Source organism: Geotrypetes seraphini, chromosome 12 (assembly GCF_902459505.1).
Source record: "Geotrypetes seraphini chromosome 12, aGeoSer1.1, whole genome shotgun sequence".
Lineage (NCBI taxonomy): Eukaryota > Metazoa > Chordata > Amphibia > Gymnophiona > Dermophiidae > Geotrypetes > Geotrypetes seraphini.
The window spans coordinates 37443561-37465280 of NC_047095.1; the positions used below are offsets into that span (position 1 = coordinate 37443561).

The 21720-nt window shown below is 47.2% G+C and overlaps 1 protein-coding gene across 8 annotated transcripts in view; it reads right to left on the reverse strand.

Moving 5' to 3' along the window:
* The window catches only part of NEXN (nexilin F-actin binding protein), a 153250-nt gene extending 150533 nt beyond the window's left edge, over positions 1–2717 (reverse strand). Inside the window, exon 1 of one of the 8 annotated variants that reach the window (XM_033915854.1) lies at positions 2235–2714. The gene's annotated coding sequence lies outside the window, so the exon portion shown is untranslated. Of the gene's footprint in view, positions 1–920; positions 1080–2234 lie in introns of those variants that run through there. The other 7 variants (XM_033915857.1, XM_033915852.1, XM_033915849.1 and 4 more) reach the window with 7 other exon arrangements.
* Between the last annotated feature and the right edge of the window lie 19003 nt (positions 2718–21720).

Below are 21720 nucleotides of genomic sequence, written 5' to 3' on the forward strand. Positions count from 1 at the left end.
GGCCAATCCAGGTCACTAGTATCTGGCCAAAACCCAAGGAGTAGCAATATTCCATGCTACTGATCCAGGGCAAGTAGTGGCCTTTCCCATGTCCCTCTAAAAAGCAGACTATGGACTTGTCCTCCAGGAATCAAGCCCAGTAGCCTGTTCTCACGGTGGCCAATCCAGGTCACTAGGACCTGGCCAAAACCCAAGGAGTAGCAACATTCCATGCTACAGATCCAGGGCAAGTAGCGGCCTCCCCCATGTCCCTCTCAAAAACAGACTATGGACTTGTCCTCCAGGAAATTGCCCAAACCTTTCTCAAAAACAGCTACGCTATCCACTCTTACCACAACTTTTGGCAATGCGTTCCAGAGATTAACTATTCTCTGACTGAAAAAAATATTTCCTCCTATTAGTTTTAAAAGTATTTCCCTGTAACTTCATCGAGTGTCCCCTAGTCTTTGTAATTCTTGATGGAGTGAAAAATAAATCCACTTGTACCCATTCTACTCCACTCAGGATTTTGTAGACTTCAATCATATCTGCTCTCAGCCATCTCTTTTCCAAGTTGAAGAGCCCTAAACTCTTTAGTCTTTCTTCATACGAGAGGAGTTCCATCCCCTTTATCTTATTGGATGCTCTTCTTTGAACCTTTTCTAGTGCCACTATATCTTTCTTGAGATAAGGAAACAAAACTGAACGCAATACTCTAGGTGCGGTCGCACCTTGAAGCGATACAGGGGCATTATAACATTCTTAGTCTTGTTAACCATTCCTTTCTTAATAATTCCTAGCATCCTGTTTGTTTTTCGGGGCCTATCTCCCTTTCCTTTCAGAAATACACTTTTGTCCAATAAAAGAAACATCAGATGGAAATATTACTGTCATTCTTACTTTCTAAAATAAATCAGCCAAATTCAGAGCTAGCCGCATACCTTTTTACTGGTGTTCTTTTGGGTAAATATTGGTAAAGCGATGGCCCCAGTGCCCCTCTCCCGCAATTCCACTGCTTAAGCCTACTTGAATCAGTAGTCAGCTCCAAGGTTTGACAGGTAAAAGTGAAAATCTGGCTGCCCCTTGCTCACTAGGTCTCTCACTCTCTCTTAGGATCCAGCATCATGACAAGGATGACTCCAGTCCTGACTTTTTCATTACAGAGTATGAGCCTAATAAAAGTGATTGCAGGCTAGTGTTAATCAGTGCATAGTCTTGCAATGATGCAGTTACTACAAAATCAATCACCTCCTAAAAATAACAGAAGTGAAATATGTACATGATCTGTACATGGACCCAGAGAAACTTGTCAGCCAGTTGAGGGAAATTTGTGTTTCTTATGATTGACATGCTTTTTCATCTGTCATAATTACAATACTGTCTGACATCTCTGGGTAAGACTGATATGTAACATGGTTCTGAAAAAAAAAAAAGCTTGATTTTTCAAAGCCTTTTTTTTTTTTTTTTTTTGTAAGGATCTTTCCACATAGTAAATAACCCAGAACTTTCCAACTGTAGGCCAGACAAGAGAAACCAAAGTAATATTCACTGAAAAAAGGAGAAATGATTTAAATTTCTGTAAGCCTGGGCAACAGTCCCACTGTTCCTAAATAAATCAAAGCCCTAAATCAAAACTGTGGCATGTCAATTCTGGACTAGAAGAACATCATTTCTGCTGTGACTCCAGTCTGGAGAACTCTTGAAACATTTCAAAATGTTTGGGAGTGCTAAACCGAAATATCCCACCCCCCTACACACACACATACAATTAAGGCAATTCTGGGGGTGTTCAGCACCTATTGGCACCCTTAAAGTTGGAAACCAAGTGCACAGAAGCAGAAAGAGGGGAAAGGTTGGACGTGTGACTTCTAGAAATAGCTCAGGAGCTGCTGGCTAACTGATGATCTATTATAAGAGGCAGGGGACCAAGACAGAGGCGAAGAAAGGGGAGCAGTGGTGCAGCCATATTACAAGGAAATGTGAGATAAAAGAAGAAAACAGAGACCGCGCTGGAAGAAAGGAAAGAAAAGAGCAACGGTCAGAGAAACGGAATTTTCAGCCAGCTGCGGTCACGTGGCAGCGCGAGCCCCAAGGAGCCCGCTCACAGCTCGTGCTGCCCAGTCTGTCCGCGTGCCTCCTCCTCAGCACTCCGGGCTCCTTCGCGCGCTCTGAAGCCGAGCTCTGGGCGCCTGAAACAAGGTTCCCCGAAGAAGTAAACAAACCCTGGTCCCACAGCGGGGACGTTTGAGCCTCACCTCGTGGAAGCAGGTGCCCTTTGACTGTGAACTCCGCGGGGGTCTGCTACGCAGAAGAAGAATAATAATCCCAACCGGTTAAGAGCCGAGCCTTGTATCCGCCGCTCTGAGATTAGACAGAGCGCCGTTTGGCTGCAGTTACGTCTCAGGCTGCGAGTTTCCATAAAAGTCCTGCTGGCTGGTCTGCTACCGCATTCCAGGCGATCCCAAAGCAGCCTTCAGCTGTTCCAACACACACACTTCACTCCCGGTCCCCCTCCACGCCCCTTCGGATTCTTAAACTCTCCAGGTCATGCTTTATTTTTTTTTATCTTACTCGGTGCGACATGGCCAGTATAGAAGAAACTGTTCTTTCGAGTGAGACATCCAGCTTTAATGTCACGTCACACTTTCTGCTTTCAGTTTATGACAACCATCAGGTCTAAAAATAATCCATTGATGCAGAAAATACTTCCATGATGCATCTTCATGCTTTCAGTTTGGAACATCAGTCTCCCAAATTGTAAAACGGCTGGCTTCAAGGAAGGAATAACATCCACATGTAAAACCATCAAAGCTGGCTCATATTATTGCAACAGTAAATGTTATTTGCTTGACATGCTAACTTCTCAGGGAGAGACTTCAGGGAAGGAACATTCACATGTAAAATCATCCATATGTAAAACATCCACATGTAAAAAACCATCAAAGCTGGCTCATATTATTGCAGCAATAAATTTAATTTGCTTGACAGGCTAACTTCTCAGGGAGATTTCAGCTCTTGGGAAACAGCCTTAGCTTATGATCTGAAGGCAAGACAGTATTGCCAAAAAAAAATCATAGTTTTAACATCTTAATATGGTGGTTACTGTGGTAAACCGAAACAAAGATAAAGTTTTTAAAAATCAATAGTTAATGTTGCTTCTCCCACTACTCTCCCTCCCTGCCAGAGCCTATATGGAAGAAGAATCCTACCTGACTTACATTTGGATGGGAGGGGGGAGAGAATGGGACTTCTGTGCGGTTACAATCAAAGCAGTTTACATATTTTTTTTAGAGAGTTTCTTATTTTGTACCTGGGGCAATGAAATGTTAAGTGATTTGCTCAGAGTCACAAGGAGCTGCAGTGGGAATTGAACTCACAACCTCAGGGTGCTGAGTTAGCTGCTCTAACCACTAGGCCTCCACTCAAATAGCAGGAATAAAAAGCCCAAAAGCTAGTCTTGCCGGGCGACATTAACGCGGGGCTGGGTGGCCCGCTGTGTCGCCCGTGGGGCTAGTTAGGCCAGAGTGGGGCGGGATAGCGTACCCGAGGGGGGCGGTCCGCTCGAAGGCGTCGCGGCCGAAGTGGATTGTGGGGGGTGGGAGGGGTGAAAAGGCAGGGCTCTCGGAGGACCATAACAGTCTTGGTCCTCTGAAGCAGCTTGCCGGCCGGGTGCGCGCTCGTGGTCGCGGCCTACCTTTTCTTTACTGCCCACGTGTCGGTCGCCATGGCGCACTCGGCTCGGGATGCCGCCTCGGACCCGGCTGAAATTTCCTTCCTAGCGGGCGACTCCCTCGACGAAGAAGATCACCCCTCGGTGAGTGTGGCAGAGAAAGGGGGCAGGCAGCTACCTCCGAGGCGCTCCCGTGCATCCGCACGGGCGACTATAGCGCTGGAGGTAGCGGGGGTGGTGCCGATTGCAGGTCGTGGTACGGGGTCGTCTTGCAGGGGCAGGAGCCGGAATCCTGCTGCGGGAAGGGGAAGGAGTATCGCTGCAGCGGTAAGAGCGCAGAGTATGGGGGCCGGGCCGTCCGGGAGGGCTCCGGGAAGCGGGGATCCGGGGGTGGTGACTCCGGATCAGCACGAGTGGACCCTTACTGAGGCAAGGCCACCTACTCCCAGCGGGGATGGAGCGCCGGGGGGAGAAGCTGCTTCTGTTCACGGGTTCCCCAGGATATCGGGCAGGGGTGGGAGTGCACACGAGTCTGCCGCGCTTCCCGTTTTTCCCTCGACATCAGGGATGGGTGGTAATATAGCGGGCAGGGGTGGGAGTGCACCCGAGTCTGTCGCGTGTCCCGTTTTTCCCTCGACATCAGGGATGGGTGGTAATGCGCCCGCGGGCCCAGCGGGCTGGTGGTCTCCTTGGGCTACAGGTCCCTGGTGCTCCCCTTGGAGCGGTAATCCCTGGGTGGCCGCCCCTCCTCCGTGTCCTCCTTACCCTTGGGGCCCGGGCGCGGTTGGGGGGTCAGGGGGTAGCGGGGGACCTCAAATTGGGACCGGTTCTATGGGGCTAACTTACCCTCCTACTGTGCCGGTTGCTGGCCCCTGTTTGAATTTTTTTCCACAGGACGTCGCTGCGGGACCTGTCGACACGGTTGCCCCCCCTGCAACAGGACCGTCTAGCGGAGGAACGGCTGCAACCCCACGGATCGGTGGCGGAGAGCATGCTCGGGACCTGCAGCGTCCAGCTATGGTGGTTGCTGCGGAAGGCGCCACTTCGGGAGCGGCTGGAGGAGGACGCGGACACGGAGAAGACCTGAACACGGGTAACATGGCCCTAGGGGCTGGGGTTAGTCGGCAGGGAAAGCGAGGGAGGAGAAGGGGCAGGGACAGAAAGAGACGGAGGGGCAGAGATTCTTCATCGTCCTCTTCCTCTTCCTCTTCTTCAACCTCTTCTTCCTCTTCCTCGTATTCCTCCTCTGGGTCACGCCGGCGGGTGGAGGGGGAGAATCAGGCGCGGGAGGGCGCTGATCGGGGTGCCCCTGCGCTAGTTGCGTTGTCAGAGCTATGGGAAAAAGTCCCTCGGTCCCTGCGTCATAAGATTCGGAGACGTTCGTGCGTGGACATTTTCAAACTATTAGAGGGCAGGGTGCGGGGTCGCAAAAAGAAGAGCAAAAAAGAGGGAGGAAAACCTAAAGTAGGCGCGATTTCTCGTAATGCTCTTAACTGGACGCGTGCGTTCCTACGGCTTGCCAGCGTATGGGGATAGGAGCGCCCTCAGGATTACGGGTTGCTACTGGCATATGCCGATACTATCCTCGATTCTTGTCAGCGGTTCGGAGGTTGGGCGTGGCTGAATTATGACGAGGCGTTCCGAGACAAGATGGAGGAGAATCGGCACATGTCCTGGGGCACGCAGGACATCAATCTCTGGCTCACCCATATGGCGAAGCCGGGAGGTTTGAGCACGGGACCGTCGGGCAAGCCGGCACAGGCAACAGGGGGGATGCGTTCCTTTCGTCCGCCCGGAGGTTCAGGGGCGGGGGGCGGTCAGGGCCTTTGCTGGCAATTTAATAAATCAGTCTGCTCCTTCACCGATTGTCGTTTCCGGCACGCATGTTCCCTGTGCGGACAGGGTCATGCAGCTACCAAGTGCCCCAAGAAGGGAGCCGGGCTGCCTCCAGCCCCAGCTAAGTGAACGGGGGTCCCGCGGGCTGCCCACCCCGGTGGAAGTGGGTGCCATGCTTCCGTGGCTCGATCAGTATCGTGATATACGTGCGGCGGACGTTCTGTTGAAGGGGTTCAGCGAAGGTTTTGTGATACCGTATGCGTCGCCATTAGCTAATACGCAGACGGCCAACGCTTCCTTCGTTTCTCAACTGCAGGGAGAGGTTCGACGGAAGTTGACCGAAGAACTTGAACGGGGGCGGGTTGCGGGGCCTTTTCATGATCGACCGTTTCCAGTGATGGTGGTGTCTCCCCTAGCGATCATACCTAAGAAAGAGCCGGGCAAATATCGATTGATACACAACTTATCCAGGCCGACGGGGCGTTCCGTAAACGAAGGCATTCCACGTGACCTCTGTTCGGTACGCTACGCGTCCTTTGACAGCGCACTTTGTCTCATTCGTCGAGTGGGCCCAGCGGCCTTGCTAGCAAAGGTGGACATTGAATCAGCGTTTCGGTTGTTGCCGGTTCACCCGGCCTCATATCCATTATTGGGTTTTAGGTTTGAGGGTGCCTTCTATTACGACCGATGTTTGCCTATGGGGTGTTCTATCTCCTGCGCTCTCTTTGAATTGTTCAGTTCCTTTTTGCACTGGGTCACGGTGAGACGTGCAGGGAGGGACTCGGTAGTTCATTACTTGGATGACTTCCTTTTCGTTGGGGGAGAGGACTCGGGCGATTGCGGGCTATTGAAGACCACTTTTGAGGGTCTGGCCGTGGAATTCGGGGTTCCGCTGTCGGCAGAAAAATCCGAAGGGCCCACTACGTGTCTCACGTTCCTGGGGATCGAGATAGACACTGTAGCGATGGTTACTCGGCTTCCGCAGGGCAAGGTGCGGCAGTTATTAGAGTTAATATCACTAGTACGGGGTGCTCGCAAGCCTACATTGCGGTTGGTTCAGTCTCTGTTAGGGTCTCTTAATTTTGCCTGCAGGGTTCTACCTATGGGTCGCCCCTTTTCACGTCGTTTAGCGGCAGCGACAGCAGGAATAAGGGACCGTAGGCATTTCGTGCGGATTTCTGCTGGGATTCGGGCAGATCTGAGGATGTGGTCACTTTTTCTTGAACGCTTCAACGGATCTCTCCCAATTCAACAGCCCGAAGTGACCAATTTGGAGCTAGAACTGCAGTCTGACGCGGCGGGCGGCGTTGGTTTTGGTCTCTACTTCCAGGGCGATTGGTGTGCGGCAGCATGGCCAAAGGCTTGGCGGCTGGCCGGTATCACCCGTAATATCACCCTTCTAGAGCTTTTTCCATTGCTGGTGGCTTGTGAGCTGTGGCCTGACAGGTTGCGGAATAGGCGAGTCGTGTTTTGGTGCGACAACATGGGGGTGGTAGAGGTGGTCAACCGGCAGGCAGCAAAATGTTTACGGGTGACGGCATTGATGCGCGAGCTCGTCGTGCGCTGCTTGCGTCTGAACCTTTTCATCCGGGCACGACACGTTCCCGGAGTACAAAACAGACTAGCTGATGCTCTCTCTCGTTTCCACTTTTTACAGTTTCGGCAGCTGGCGCCTGCAGCGAAGATGGTGGGATCGCAGATGCCGGAGCATTTGTGGAGCCTGGTGGAAAACGGATCTGGGACTTATTACAACACTCCGTAGCCCCGTCTACGTGGGCCCAGTACAATCGAGGCTTTGCACTGGTGTCCAGATTTATTCAGTCTCGGGGATGGTCGCCTGGGCCCGTGTCGGAGATACTGCTAGCGGACTTCCTAGCCTCGTCTCAGCAGCGGGGCTGTTCCCGGAGCGCGGCGGCGGGGCATCTTGCGGGCTTCGCATTCTTTTGCAGGGCCCTCGGGTGGACTTGTCCTTCGTCGGGGTTTTTGCCGCGTAGGATGTTGGCGGCCTGGGGGAGGGTAGCTCCGCAAGTGCCTGACTCCCGGCTGCCGATTACGCATGCCCTGCTGGTCACTCTTGTGAATGTGTTACCACAGGTGATGAACTCCGGTTACGAGACATGTTTGTTTCGGGCAGCCTTCTCTTTATCCTTTTTTGGAGCGCTGCGTGTGGGCGAGCTGCTCGTCCATCCGTCAGATGTGCGGGGGCTGCGAGGCCTACTAGGTAGGCAGGTGTGTATAGTCGGGAACACATTGCGAGTATTCATTGCTCGATCAAAGTCAGATCAGCTGGGCAGGGGGCGCACGGTAATCCTGCATCAAGTGGAGGGTTGTACGTCTTGCCCCGTCCAATCTCTGGTTGCCTATATGGCGGTCCGTCCACTCCGTCCTCCTTCGGCCTTAGCATTGATGGTGCATGAGAATGGCACCCGACTCACACGGTATCAGTTGCTGGCGGTGTTGCGCCTAGCGCTGGGACGGTGCGGTGCGGACCCTGCTCGTTATGGCACTCATTCCTTTCGCATCGGCGCAGCTACAAGTGCCTTTGCGGCGGGGGTTCCCGAGGCGGTCATTCGGCGAGTGGGTAGGTGGTCGTCGGATGCTTATTGTGGGTACATTCGACCGCCGGGTTCCGCCCGGGGGGATTCTCAGCCGGGAGGGTCGATCTAGGGGGGACTCTGTGGGATAGGAGTATGTACTGGGAGGTAGAAGGGAGGTGGGGGTTTCTAGCAGGGGGATTGTTTAGGGTGAGGGAGGGTCACTGCATTGGTTAGGTGGCCTGTGACTTAAATGCGGAGTTTGCCTTGCAGGTGCGGTACAGCGGGTCCTGTCGGTATGGATAATCGGGCACTCCTTCGTCCATTGGGCCGGGGAGCGTGCCATAGTCCGGCCCGGCGGGCAACACTTGGGCCTCGGGCATCGCGGAGTGTTCGTATCCTGGTGGGGACAGAGGGGCATGCGATGGCACCAGCTGATACATCTGTTGAAAGACCTTCGGCGGCGCTCTCGGCGTCCGGATCTACTGCTCCTACATCTGGGGGGCAACGATGTAGATGCCCTGAGTGGAAAACACCTTATTGACACAATCATTGGGGATTTAGGGGTAGCCCAGGGTTGGTTCCCGGAGGCGCGGCTGGTTTGGTCGGACATCATACCTCGGCCGAGCCGGTTGGTGTCTCGGCGGTGGACTAGAGGGCTAGCTAAAGTTAATCGCCAAGTGGGCCGATGGGTGGAGGCTCGGGGGGGCATTCAGATAAGACACGATTGGGTAGATTTGACTTGTTCGGGGCTATTCTACAGGGATCGGGTGCATTTGTCTGATATAGGCAGTGATTTGTTGTTGGATGATTTCGCCTCCTGTTGTGAGCGAGTGTTGGTCTCCTTGCCGCAGCTCTGTTAACGTTCCTTTTGTGGTGGGGGGGGGGGGCCTGTAATGCGTTACAGGCCTGTGGCGGTATCCCGAGCTACTGGCTAATGGGCTCATCAAGGGATGAGCGGTGGGCCGGCTGGGAGCTGTGCCTGGTGGGTCGGATGACCCTGGATAATGGGGCATGTGTGGGACATGCCACCCCTCGGACCCTTGCTTAGATGGCGGAGTCGGGGGCCAATTACATCTAATGGTAGCTCGGGATCAAGGTCACAATGGTGATACCATTGTTATGGGTGATTGTTAATGTGTTATTTATGGTTGTTAATTTATACATAAATAGTTATGTTAAAATGTTATATGAATATGTTTAATATTCAATAAACAGGGCTGCGGCCAGGTTATACCAACAAAGTGTATTGTCTTATTGAGATAGGCGGAAGGTATGTGGGAAAGGGGTGAACGGTGATATATAGAAGCGGGTCACTCCAGGTCCCGCTGTTATAAAAAGCCCAAAAGCTAGTCTTGCCGGGCGACATTAACGCGGGGCTGGGTGGCCCGCTGTGTCGCCCGTGGGGCTAGTTAGGCCAGAGTGGGGCGGGATAGCGTACCCGAGGGGGGCGGTCCGCTCGAAGGCGTCGCGGCCGAAGTGGATTGTGGGGGGTGGGAGGGGTGAAAAGGCAGGGCTCTCGGAGGACCATAACAGTCTTGGTCCTCCGAAGCAGCTTTCCCGCCCGCCCGCCCCTTTTGTTTTGAGGAGTGCAGAGTTGGTGGGGTGGCGGTATCCCGAGCTACTGGCTAATGGGCTCATCAAGGGATGAGCGGTGGGCCGGCTGGGAGCTGTGCCTGGTGGGTCGGATGACCCTGGATAATGGGGCATGTGTGGGACATGCCACCCCTCGGACCCTTGCTTAGATGGCGGAGTCGGGGGCCAATTACATCTAATGGTAGCTCGGGATCAAGGTCACAATGGTGATACCATTGTTATGGGTGATTGTTAATGTGTTATTTATGGTTGTTAATTTATACATAAATAGTTATGTTAAAATGTTATATGAATATGTTTAATATTCAATAAACAGGGCTGCGGCCAGGTTCTACCAACAAAGTGTATTGTCTTATTGAGATAGGCGGAAGGTATGTGGGAAAGGGGTGAACGGTGATATATAGAAGCGGGTCACTCCAGGTCCCGCTGTTAATTAATTCATCATGGAAACTAAGAATCCAGTCAGCCGGCTGAATCCACAACTGGGCATCTGCATCAAACATCCAAACATTAATTAGGATTTATTTACCACCTTTTTAAGAAATTCTCATATATACAGTCAGGAGTCTGAACCCTTTGAATATTGGCCTCAGGGAATTTCCAAGAGAGAGCGAGCCTTACCACACTAAAGGGTAGCTGGCTGGACAGATCAGAAGCGAGACTGGGTAAAAGTTTAATGATACAAAGTGACACTTCCCTAGTATAGCATATCTTTGAGATAACTGAAAAGCTGTTCCCAGCAACTTAGAAATGAGGCAGAAAACCTGCAAATGAGGTAAAAATGATACGAGTACCTTTACTGGGCTAAAGAATATTTCAAGATGAATGCTTTCAAGCTTGCTATGATTGTAACCATTTGGGCCAGAGCAGAAGGGTGGTGCTAGCATTAACAATCATGGGGCAGCCAGATGTTTAGACATCAGCACTATTTATTTATTCAATTGTTTTAGCCTGTCCTCCCAAGAAAGCTCAGGACAGGTTACAAGTTTACATGCATAATATAAGTTAGCAATACAATAGTTGGAGTAAGGACTACAGATAAGATATACAGTAAAACCTTGGTTTGCCAGCATAATTTGTTCCGGAAGCATGCTTGTAATCCAAAGCACTCGTATATCAAAGCAAATTTCCCCAGAGGAAATAATGGAAACTCAGACAATTTGTTCCATAACCCCAAAACCTTAATACATAATACTGTACTATGCGTTCCTGATATGTGCACTTATACAGCATGCTTGAACTGTGGGTGAATTGGGCACGATGCTTTTATTACATTCAGCCACGCTCAGCGTGAGATGTGCATACGTTGTACGCGCTTAAACTGCAGGTGCTTGTATTACGTTCAGCCTCGCTCAGCAATGCGACACGCGTATATTGTGCTTGCTTGATGTGACATGCGAATATGTGCTCATACTGCAGACAACGCTTGTTTAGTGAGTTAAAATTTAATAAAATGTTTTGCTCGTCTTGCAAAACACTCGCACACCAAGTTATTTGCTATCCAAGGTTTGACTGTATAATACAATATAGGCACAGTAAGAGTTAGTGATAAAACAGGTGGAGTAAAGACTTCAAATAAAGATAATAATAATAACTTTATTTTTCTATACCGCCATTGTCAGTTGACTTCTAGGTGGTTCACATCAAGAGAAAGCTGGACATTAGGTTAATTTTAACAGTAGAGGCACAGACTTCTTATGGTAGCAGAACAGTTTGAGAAATCTAACATTTGAGATGGGTCTTATTTCAGTAGCAAGTCAGTTGTAACTATTCTTTATAAGTCATCAGAGAGGGTTCCCAAGATAGCATATAGGAGATCTAGTCAAAAAGTTAGGAGTTATCCTTGTGGATGGTAATTAAGTAAAAAAGATGGGTGTTTGCTGCTTTCCTGAAGTTTAATAATCCTGTCAGTGATCTGATGGTTGGTGGGATTTCATTCCATAGTCTGGGTAAGAAGTGAGAGTAAATGCGTTTGCATTTAGAAGAGCTGGTGCTGACGGAATAGTAAATTGTCTTTCACATTGTGATCGTAGAGGTAAGTTTAGGAATATAGGTTGATAGTTTTCCTGACATGTAGCCTGGGATCTTTTTTGCTAAAGAATTTGAAAGCTAGAATCAGCGCTTTGAAGATGCAGAGGTTCTGGATGGGCAGACAGTGGCCAGTGCTGGAGTTATGGGGTCACAGATATTCAGATTCAGAACTGCTGCATTTTGCACACATTGTAATTTCTTTGTAGATAGCCCACAAATAGTGAATTGCAGTAGTCCATGCGGGATAGGACAAAGATGTAGAGCAATTTTGTGAATTTTGCTTTGGAGAAGCATATTCAAATTTTCCGTATTTATTTAAAAATATATATATACTCCACCTAGCACTAATCAGCTTTGTTTTGATAGTTGTTTGGATTACTTAATAGTAAGACTTGGGAGAGACCATGGATGTTTCATTAAATATTAGAAGTCAGCAAAAGCTGAATCACATAAGGAGTTACATTTTTCAGACAGTCAGACTTCAGCTGGAGTAGATCCATAGCAGAGTATAATGGGAAAGCCAAGCAGACTGGATGGTACAATTGGTCCTTTCTGTTAACATCTTCATCTGTTACATCACTGTTTCTCAAGCCCTGGATAGAATGCATGCAAATGGCTTTCTTGCGCATTTGTTTTTGGTATCCTGAAAATGAGACTGACAAGGGAGCATGTTAAAATCATCTTGAGAAACATGTTAGCCTCAGAGGAAAAGAGAAGAGGGGAAGGATCCAAGATGGCCGAAGGTCCATTGGGCTGAGCTGTACGCTGTGGGAGCTCGCTTGGACAAATGTTGTGAACCCTTCGGGAAAGTTTTTTTTTTCTTCAACTCCATTATGCCAAAGAGAAGAGGCCGCAGCGCCACTGGAGCCTCGTGGCACTCTGACGTTTCCTCCTTCGGCAATATCGAAGAGCTCCTGCGCCATATACAGGATACCTCGGCCACGGCAGCGTCAGTGTCCCCATTGGAGGTGCCTCGGAGGGGCAAGACTGAGGCAACGTCCCTGGGTTTGGAGACAACACTAAGCCCCGATGCAAGGGCACCTCCCCCACCTCCTCAGATTACTAGCTCCCCGCAGATGGGTTGCACCCCCCTCGGAGGCCAGGAAGAGCGTGGCGGGGAGCAGAGAGACGGACTCCCTGTATTTCCAGGAGAGCCCAGAAGAAGCTGAGGACTTAACAACTTCGGTGGGAAACCGAGTCCAGGAGAGGGACAGTCGGGAATTGCTCTCAGCTGGTGAGAACATTCAAGTTGATAAAGTTACCTGTACTATAGAAAAGCCCAGGGAGGTAACTCTAGACTCTATCTGGGATCTCGTGGCTGATCTGGCTACATCTATAAAACATCAGCTGGCATTGCTAGAAGGTAAATTGAAAATTCAACTGACATTAAGAACTTGAGGGTTGAAATGGAGGATTCAAAGAACTCCATAGTGAATATCCAACAAGAATTAAAAGTTTCCAAACAACTTAGTGAAACACTAGTAAAAGATAATTCAAATCTACATAAAAAATTGGAGTCCTTAGAAAATCTTTCACATAATAATAACTTGTGATTGATCAATTTCCCTAGGATAGAGCTGTGACTCCTAGGGATATGTTAAAACGTTATATGATGGAGATTTTAGAAGTCTCAGAAGATATGATTCCACCATTTACTCATGTCTACTATTTGCCATTAAAAACTAAGGACCAGCAACTACAATTGCAGGATGATAATCAACCGCTCAATGTATCAGCAATGCTGGAACTTTCTGATCGAGAGGCCGCAATGGCGGCTACATTACTTATCACAGTAGCCCTTGCACCAGATAAAAACTGGTTGCTTCGGCTCTTCTTTAAGAACAAGCAGAAAGATTTTCTTGGCTATAAAATAGTAATGTTTCCAGATTTGGCATGGGACACACAAAAAAGGAAACGTGAATTTCTCATGTTAAAGCCAGGGGTTATCTCTCTTGGAGGGACATTTTTTCTTCGTCATCCATGTAAATGCATAATCCATTACCGTATGAAAAATATGTTTTCTTCGAACCTCTCCAGCTGACAGCCTTCTTGGCTGGAGCTCGAATGGATAAAGGGAAAGTTTGAGTGCAGTTTGAATATTAAGGGATATCCTCTCTCAGTTGAGGGATCTTATTTTCTTTATGATGTTTTATATCAGTTTGTTTATACTCGCTAAACTTAATCTTGGATCTAATTTGAGGACTTGAGTTGAAGTAAAGCCAAGTGTTTTATTTTCCTTAGATAATTTGTATTTGAAATAGCAGTATGCTAGTTGTTTGCTTTCCTCAACTTTCTGTACAAGTGGATACTTGAATTGTAAATTTGAAATCTGATAAATAAAAAAAAATAAAATAAAAAAAGAGAACGAAGAGGTGCTTCTTGACTAAGGGAGGAAAAGGTGGAATGGTTTACTGGTGGTGGTGGTGGATTTGGTATTTGGCTTATACCTTTTTAGTTGAAGCTCAGGGTGAATTATATCCAGCTAAAGTAGGTATTTCCCTGTCCTTGGAGAGCTCACGATTTCTACTACTACTTATCATTTCTATAGGGTTGAAAGATGTACATAGCACTGTACATTTAACATATAATAGACGGAGTATGGATAGGGGAGCTGGTTTTGGTATTAGTAAGGATATTTATATCAACTATGTAGCCAGACCATCATTTTTGAGGGGTCTGAGCTTACATTGCTGGGGGGGGAGGCAGGCACACAAAATACTGCCCCACCTCCTGCTCTTCAGGTCTCCCTGACTCTGACCCCCAACCTCAAATACCTCTGGCTGCTGGCAGGGATCCTCAAGCCCCACCAGCTGAAGATGCTCTCCACTGGCAGTCTGTGGCACTTTCTGTGGGCTGCCACCCCCATTCACACATGGTCCCAGGCTGGTGCTGGTGTCGACAGTGGCAGCAGCTCTTACAAAACACTACTGACAATGCCAGTGGAGAACCTCTTCTTCAGCTGGCAGGGCTTGGGCATCCCTGCCAGCCATAGCAGCGAATGCCCTGTGCCGCGACTTTAAAATATTTCTGTTGTGATTGCGTTTGGCTTTTAGATCTGCTTGGTCATGGAGATTTCCTAATGAGACTGCTGATATAGGTTAGCTGTGGATACAGCAGAAAAGCTACATAAAATCAAATTATGTTCAATTTTATGCCCTTTTGAACGAGACAGAGTTAATATATCAACTTTTATATTCTTTGAGGTTTTACTTAAGACTCATTTGATTCAGTAACTCCCATGTAATTTATCCACGAATATTTAACTGTAATTCATTTAAGCAAGAGAGAGTTCACAGACACGCTGCTTACCTTTGGCCAAACTGAGATTAACTTGTTTAGCTTAGAGGAAACTGTAGACTAAATAGGATAAGTGGAAACCTGATGAAGTACAGCAGAGTACAATTATTACTGAGAAAGCAAAGCTATTTTTACTATTTTACATTTCTAAATAAAATAATCATAAAGACACTAAAATAAACCACTTCTTAGCAAACTCCATATCTGAATTTCAAACTATTGCAGTGCATTGTATGTTCAAATCAGCTAAAATTCAATTGACCTTAAACCTTTTATCTTTAGATGCATATATGCACATTTCCCTGACGGGCAGTTACAGGATGCTTCTGAAAGGTACAATAAGGGCAATATTGCTTCTGGAGACCAGCAATCCTTACAGAACCCTTGGGGTTTAGTCAGGCCATACCTAGAGTTACCATATGGCTCCAGAGCAGATAGCGTAGCTGGTTTTAAGAAAGGTTTGGACAATTTCCTGGAGGAAAAGTCCATAGTCTGTTATTGAGAAAGACATGGGGAAGGCACTGCTTGCCCTGGATCGGTAGCATGGAATGTTGCTACTCCTTGGGTTTTGGCCATCGTTGCTACTCCTTGGATTGGCCACCATGAGAACAGGCTACTGGGCCTGATGGACCATTGGTCTGACCCAGTAAGGCTATTCTTATCTCTCCTCCTTTGCCTATACCTCACCCTGGAAGCTCCATTTATCAGGTGAACCTCTCTTGTCTATGCCCTTCTCCTCTACTGCCAACTCCTGACTCTGTCCCTTCTGCTTTGCTGTGCCTTATGCCTAGAACATCATGCCTAACTCAGGGCGTTGGGCCCCATCTCTCATGGTGTTCAAATCCAGGCTACAAACCCACTTTTTTGAAACTGTGTTTATAATAATAATAATAATATAATAACTTTATTTTTCTATACCACCATAGTCAAACTGACTTCTAGGCGGTTCACATAGAAAGAAGGCTGGACAATCAGCGAATTACACAATGTAAGAAGAAGGAAGTTACATAATAATTAGGGAAGCATAGGGAAGGAATACATGAGAGAAAGAAATTACATAATACATTGGGGTTATAAGGGGAAAGAATATCTGAGAGAGGTCATCTGATTAGGCAAGGAATTTGTCAAATAAAGCAGTTTTAATTGATTTATGTGGTTTCCCAGCCAGGATTGCTGTCTGTTTGCTTGGAACATGAAGGTTCTGTCTAGGAAGGATTTGTATTTGCAGCCTGTGATTTTTGGGTATGCAAAGATGTTTTTGTTTCTGGTTGTACGTGTGGGGTTGTGCAGAGTGAAGTGTGTTTGCAGGTAGGAAGGTGCTAGGCCCTTCCCTCCCAACTTTTAAAGCATCCATATTTGTTTCCATTCCCTCTTTACTTCCCCTTATATTTCCTCAAATAAGTAACATGTATAAGTTCTTGTCCTAGGCCTATCTTAATTAGATTGTAAGCTTTTTCGGGCAGGGACCGTCTCATGTGTGTTTGTTGTGCAGCGCTGCGTGCATCTGGTAGCACTTATAAATATTAGTAGTAGTGGGTCAAAAGACAGTCTGGGATTCACCTTATGTGCTTTTAAAACAGGTCTAACTGTAGGCATCTTTGGGCACGCCCAAACCAAGGGCTCCTTTTACGAAGCTGTGTTAGCAGCTTTATCGCACGCACCTTTTTAGCACGTGCTAATCTTGTGCAGCGCTAAAAATGCTAGCGCACATCCAACAAGCTGCTAAGACCCGTCACTTCTATCTCTTCAATATCGCCAAAATTCGCCCCTTCCTCTTTGAGCACACTACCCGGACCTTTGTCCACGCTATCGTAACCTTACACTTAGATTACTGCAATCTACTTCTAACTGGTCTCCCGCAGTGTTGCCTCCCCCCCTTGCAATCTGTGCAAAACTCTGCTGCATCTTCTATCAACCTTGCTATGCTCATTTCACCTCTCTCTTAAGTCACTTCACTGGCTCCCTATCCGCCATTGCATACAGTTCAAGCTCCTATTGCTGATCTACAAGTGTGTTCATTCTGATGCCCCTCAATATCTCTCCTCTCTCCTTATACACATCCCAGAGAACTCCATTCCTCAGATAAGCCACTCTTAGCTGTACCCTTCTCTTCCACTGCCAATTCCAGACTTTGTTCCTTTCATCTAGCTGCCCTCTATGCCTGAAATAAATTACCTGTTTATCCGTCAAGCTCCTTCCCTTGTTTAAAAGCAGACTGAAAACCCACCTTTTTGATATAGCCTTCAATCTTTAACCCTACTCCTCTGCCGTCCAACCCAGCCAGCAGATTAACCGTTCCCCTTAACATAACATAATTAACAATTTATATACCGCATTACCAGTAAGTTCTATATGGTTAGCAAAATTTTAAAAATTAACTAACTATATCCATGACATCCTGTTTGTCTGTCTTGGCTGTTTAGATTATAAGTTCTTTCGAGCAGGGACTGTTTTCTTCCTTGTGACTCTGTACAGCGCTGCGTATGTCTAATAGCACTATAGAAATAATAGTAGTAGTAGTTGTAGAATCTGATACCAGGATGTCTGGTGTGGTACTTGGAGAGACTCCCCAGGAAAGAGACTTGGGAGTACTGGTCGACAAGTCGATGAAGCTGTCCGCATAATGTGCGGCGGCGGCGAAAAGAATGCTAGGGATGATTAAAAAGGGATCACGAACAGATCGGAGAAGGTTATAATGCCACTGTACCGGGTCATGGTACGTCCAGCACTGGTCACCGTACATGAAGAAGGACACGGTACTACTCGAAAGGCTCCAGAGAAGAGCGACTAAAATGGTTAAGGGGCTGGAGTTGCCGTGCAGCGAGAGATTGGAGAAACAGGGCCTCTTCCCCCTTGAAAAGAGGAGACCGAGAGGAGACATGATCGAAACATTCAAGATACTGAAGGGAACAGACTTAGTAGATAAGGACAGGTTGTTCATCCTCTCCAAGGTAGAGAGAACGAGACGGCACTCTGTAAAGTTGAAAGAGGACAGATTCCGTACAAACGTAAGGAATTTCTTCTTCACCCAGAGAGTGGTAGAAAACTAGAATGATCTTCCGGAGGCTGTTATAGGGGAAAACACCCTCCAGGGATTCAAGACAAAAATTAGATAAGTTCCTGCTGAACCAGAATATACGCAGGTAGGGCTAGTCTCAGTTAGGGCACTGGTCTTTGACCTAAGGCCGCCGTGTGAGCGGACTGCTGGGCACGATGGACCACTGATCTGACCCAGCAGCGGCAATTCTTATGTTCTTATATAATATACAGTTTACAGGTACAATTTGCCATAGTTATAGTGCAAGGTTTTTAATACAAGTTTTATCCTAATGCGACACATACCGAAGATCTAGTATCAATACATTTCATTGTAATCCATCGATTGTGGTGGGTGAGTTAAGTGAAAAGTTATGCTTTTATTGCTTTCCTAAAGTTGAGGAGTCCTTCAAGGGATCTGATCTGTGGGAGCAGTCAATTCCAGTAGCTTGGTATGAAGTGGGAGTAGGAATCCTCCAAGGTAGCCATTTACTGGGTATGGATGAACATCTCAAGACTTGAAGCTGGCCTTATTGTACACACCATGTGAGTCCCCTGTCAGGAATTGGTCGTTCAGAAATACACAGTAACTTGTATAAGCACAGACTACAGGAAGTGATGAATTAGCTGTACAGGAAGTTAATTATAGCAGGGGATAGTGAGCAACTAGCATGCCTCCCATTAGCTTTCATCTAGAATTTTCCAGACACAATCATAAATGAAATATGAGGAAGATATTTTTATTTTCTGTTTACTCTGATATTTTCTGAGATTTCCTCTTGTCCTAAGTAAGGGGTCAGTTATACATTTCTATCCCCCAATGATTTAGAGATGTTTCTATAGCTTTTTCTTGTTTTTCTGTGTATAGTTTTTGTTTGTGATGGTCATTCTAATTTGCTGCCGCCAAGTATTTGATGGTATTTGAGAAATTCCATAAATAAATAACACTCTGCTCCCTCATCTCAAGCAAAGAAACAGCAGATATAGCAATCCTTTTGCTTATCACTGATTCAAACATGGGCACATAAAACATCTGAATTGGAAGTAGGAATAGGGAAACAGCACATAAGGATCTGTCTCATGAATATTCATTGCAGATATCCTGCAAACCAAACTGGTTGGGGGAGGGGGGGTCTCCTAGGAAGTTTTGGGAATCACTGTTCAAGATGAATACTTTGTTTTGTATTTGTTGTATTCAGTCTATTAATGAGTGATGTCATAATGTATTTCAGTGCAAACCGAATCACAGGACTCCATATTGTTTATTGTGAGCTTCTACACCACTACTAATGACTGAGATGTCAATTCAGAGCGGTTTGCATGAGCTTCTGTAAAAGGTGTTACAATACTTGAGCTTTTATGGAAGTGTTATAATACAGGGCTCCTTTTACAAAGGCGCGCTAGTGGTTTTAGCGCTAGATTAGCGCGTGCTATAATGCCGCACGCGCTAGCCGCTACCACCTCCTTTTAAGCAGGTGGTAATTTTTCGGCTACTGCGTGCTATAGCATGCGCTAATCTTATGCGAGCGCAAAAAACATAAGAACATAAGAAGTTGCCCCCGCTGAGTCAGACCAGAGGTCCATCTTGCTTAGCGGTCCGCTCCCGCGGCGGCCCATCAGGCCTAGTGCCTGAACAGTGATCCCTGATTAATTTTATAACTTACCTCTAATCCCATCCCTATAATCTACCTCTACTCTTATCTGTACCCCTCAATCCCTAGTGCACCTTAGTAAAAGGAGCCCACAGAGTTACAAAGAGCTTCTGCGAGGTGTTACAATACATGGGCTCTATACAGAGTTACAGGGGCTTCTGTAGCAGTGCTACAATACCAGTCAATCATCCTACTTATGTTATCGGCACATCGATCATCCTACTTATATGTATGTGTTCATACTTTTTCGATCCCGGAATGCCCAGATTTTTTAGCTCCAAGCACTACTGTATAACACTCTATATTGTAGCACTGATTTGTATTTCCACATATCATCCAGAACATCATTTGACATTACCCAGGCCGGTTTGGCCTAAGCATGTACATGTCGAGTCATTGAGTTATTGGATGAATAAAGTCATTTGAACCATTGGATGAATAAAAGGACATTTTCATAACAGCTTGTGTTCACCAGTCACATTAGGACAATTCCACTCCTTATTTTATATGTTCATACCAAATCAATCACCCTGCCTATCTGCACATCTAATATTAGGTTTACTATTTCAGCTAAGTACACAATATTTACATACCTCCTAAGGAGTTTGGCCTATTCAACTAAATATAATCTATATACATGTATCTGTATTGTGTTTTATTTTATCTTTAAAATATTATCTTCCTCTGTCTAGTTTTCTGGGCTTCAGCCCTTGGTCTATTTATGTTCTTCCTATTGAGTTCCTGATTGGGGGGAGGGGGAAGGGGAGCTAGCCAACTATTTCCTATATATTGTTTTATTGGCTAAAGTAGTCTATGACGAGGATGGTCTTTATCCCTTTCCCTTTTCTTGAACTTTCTGGTATCTTTGTCTAGTTTTTGTTCCTTTGGGAGGGCATTCCACCAGCTTGGAGCCACAATAAATATGCAATAAACTAGATTTTAGCCCGTTATATTAACGTGTGTTAGAATAGATGTGTAGACTTAGGCATTTCTTTCTTTCTGTGTCTGTCTTTCTTTCTCTCGCCCTGCCCCCTTTCTGTCTTTCTGTCTGTCTTTATTTCTGTCTCTCTCCCTGGCCCCCCTGTCTATCTGTCTTTATTTATTTCTGTCTCTCCTCCCTGTCTAGTAGGAACCCTTCCCTGCTCCCCCTGTCCAGCAGTAGCCCGTTTCCCTTCCTTTGACCTCCCCCCTGTCCAACAGCACCTCTTCCCTGCTCCCCCTGTCCAGCAGTAGTCCTTCTCCCTTCCTTTTACCTCCCCCCTGTGCAACAGCAGCATTTCTCTTCCCCCCCCTTCCCTGGTCTTCCTTCTCCCTCAATCCCTCTGTCTCCCCAAAAGGGTGCAGCTGCAGCATTCCCCCCGCGGTCTCACACAGCCGTCGGCAGCATTTCTCCCCCTCCCCCCATGGATTCACACAGCCATCGTCAGCGTTTCTCATTCCCTCCCCCCTTCCTGAGTCTCACACAGCCATCGGCAGTGCAGCATTCACAACTCGCTGCTCTTGCTTGCTGTCCTTCATCGCTGACGGGTCCCACCTACTTTCTGTTTCCGCGAAGGAAGGACCCAGCAGCGAGGAAGGCCTGAAGCAAGCAGGAGTTGAAGTCTTCCTCCCTGTCCTATCTTCCTTCAATGCAGCCCTAGCATAAAAGTGACTACGGCCATGCTCCAGGAGCTCTAACACCATGCTTGCCAGCTTCACTTCTCTTCCCTCTCTCCGTCTCTGGTTTTAGAGGAACAGGGTTGGGAAGCCGGCAAGCACAGTGTAGTCAGAAGTCAGCCGGTGTCGGAGATCAGGAAATCAGTTGAGGCAGGCACTGAGCAAGCGCCACGGATCACGGACCCACCAACTTTTTAGTGCATATGCGCGCTAAGGGAATTATTATAGCAGATATGCCCCTGAGCTATATTATCTGTGAGAAACCCTGACTGACTATTTTTATTAATATCTTATAGTTTCATTCTAACATGTTTATGCTCGAACTCTAGGAAAGAGGAAATTGGATAGCATCTAGAGTCAGTGTCACCTTATCTCCCCTGTTCAAAAAGGTACCTGGATATGACCACTTTCACTGTTCCATGGGAAGAGAAAG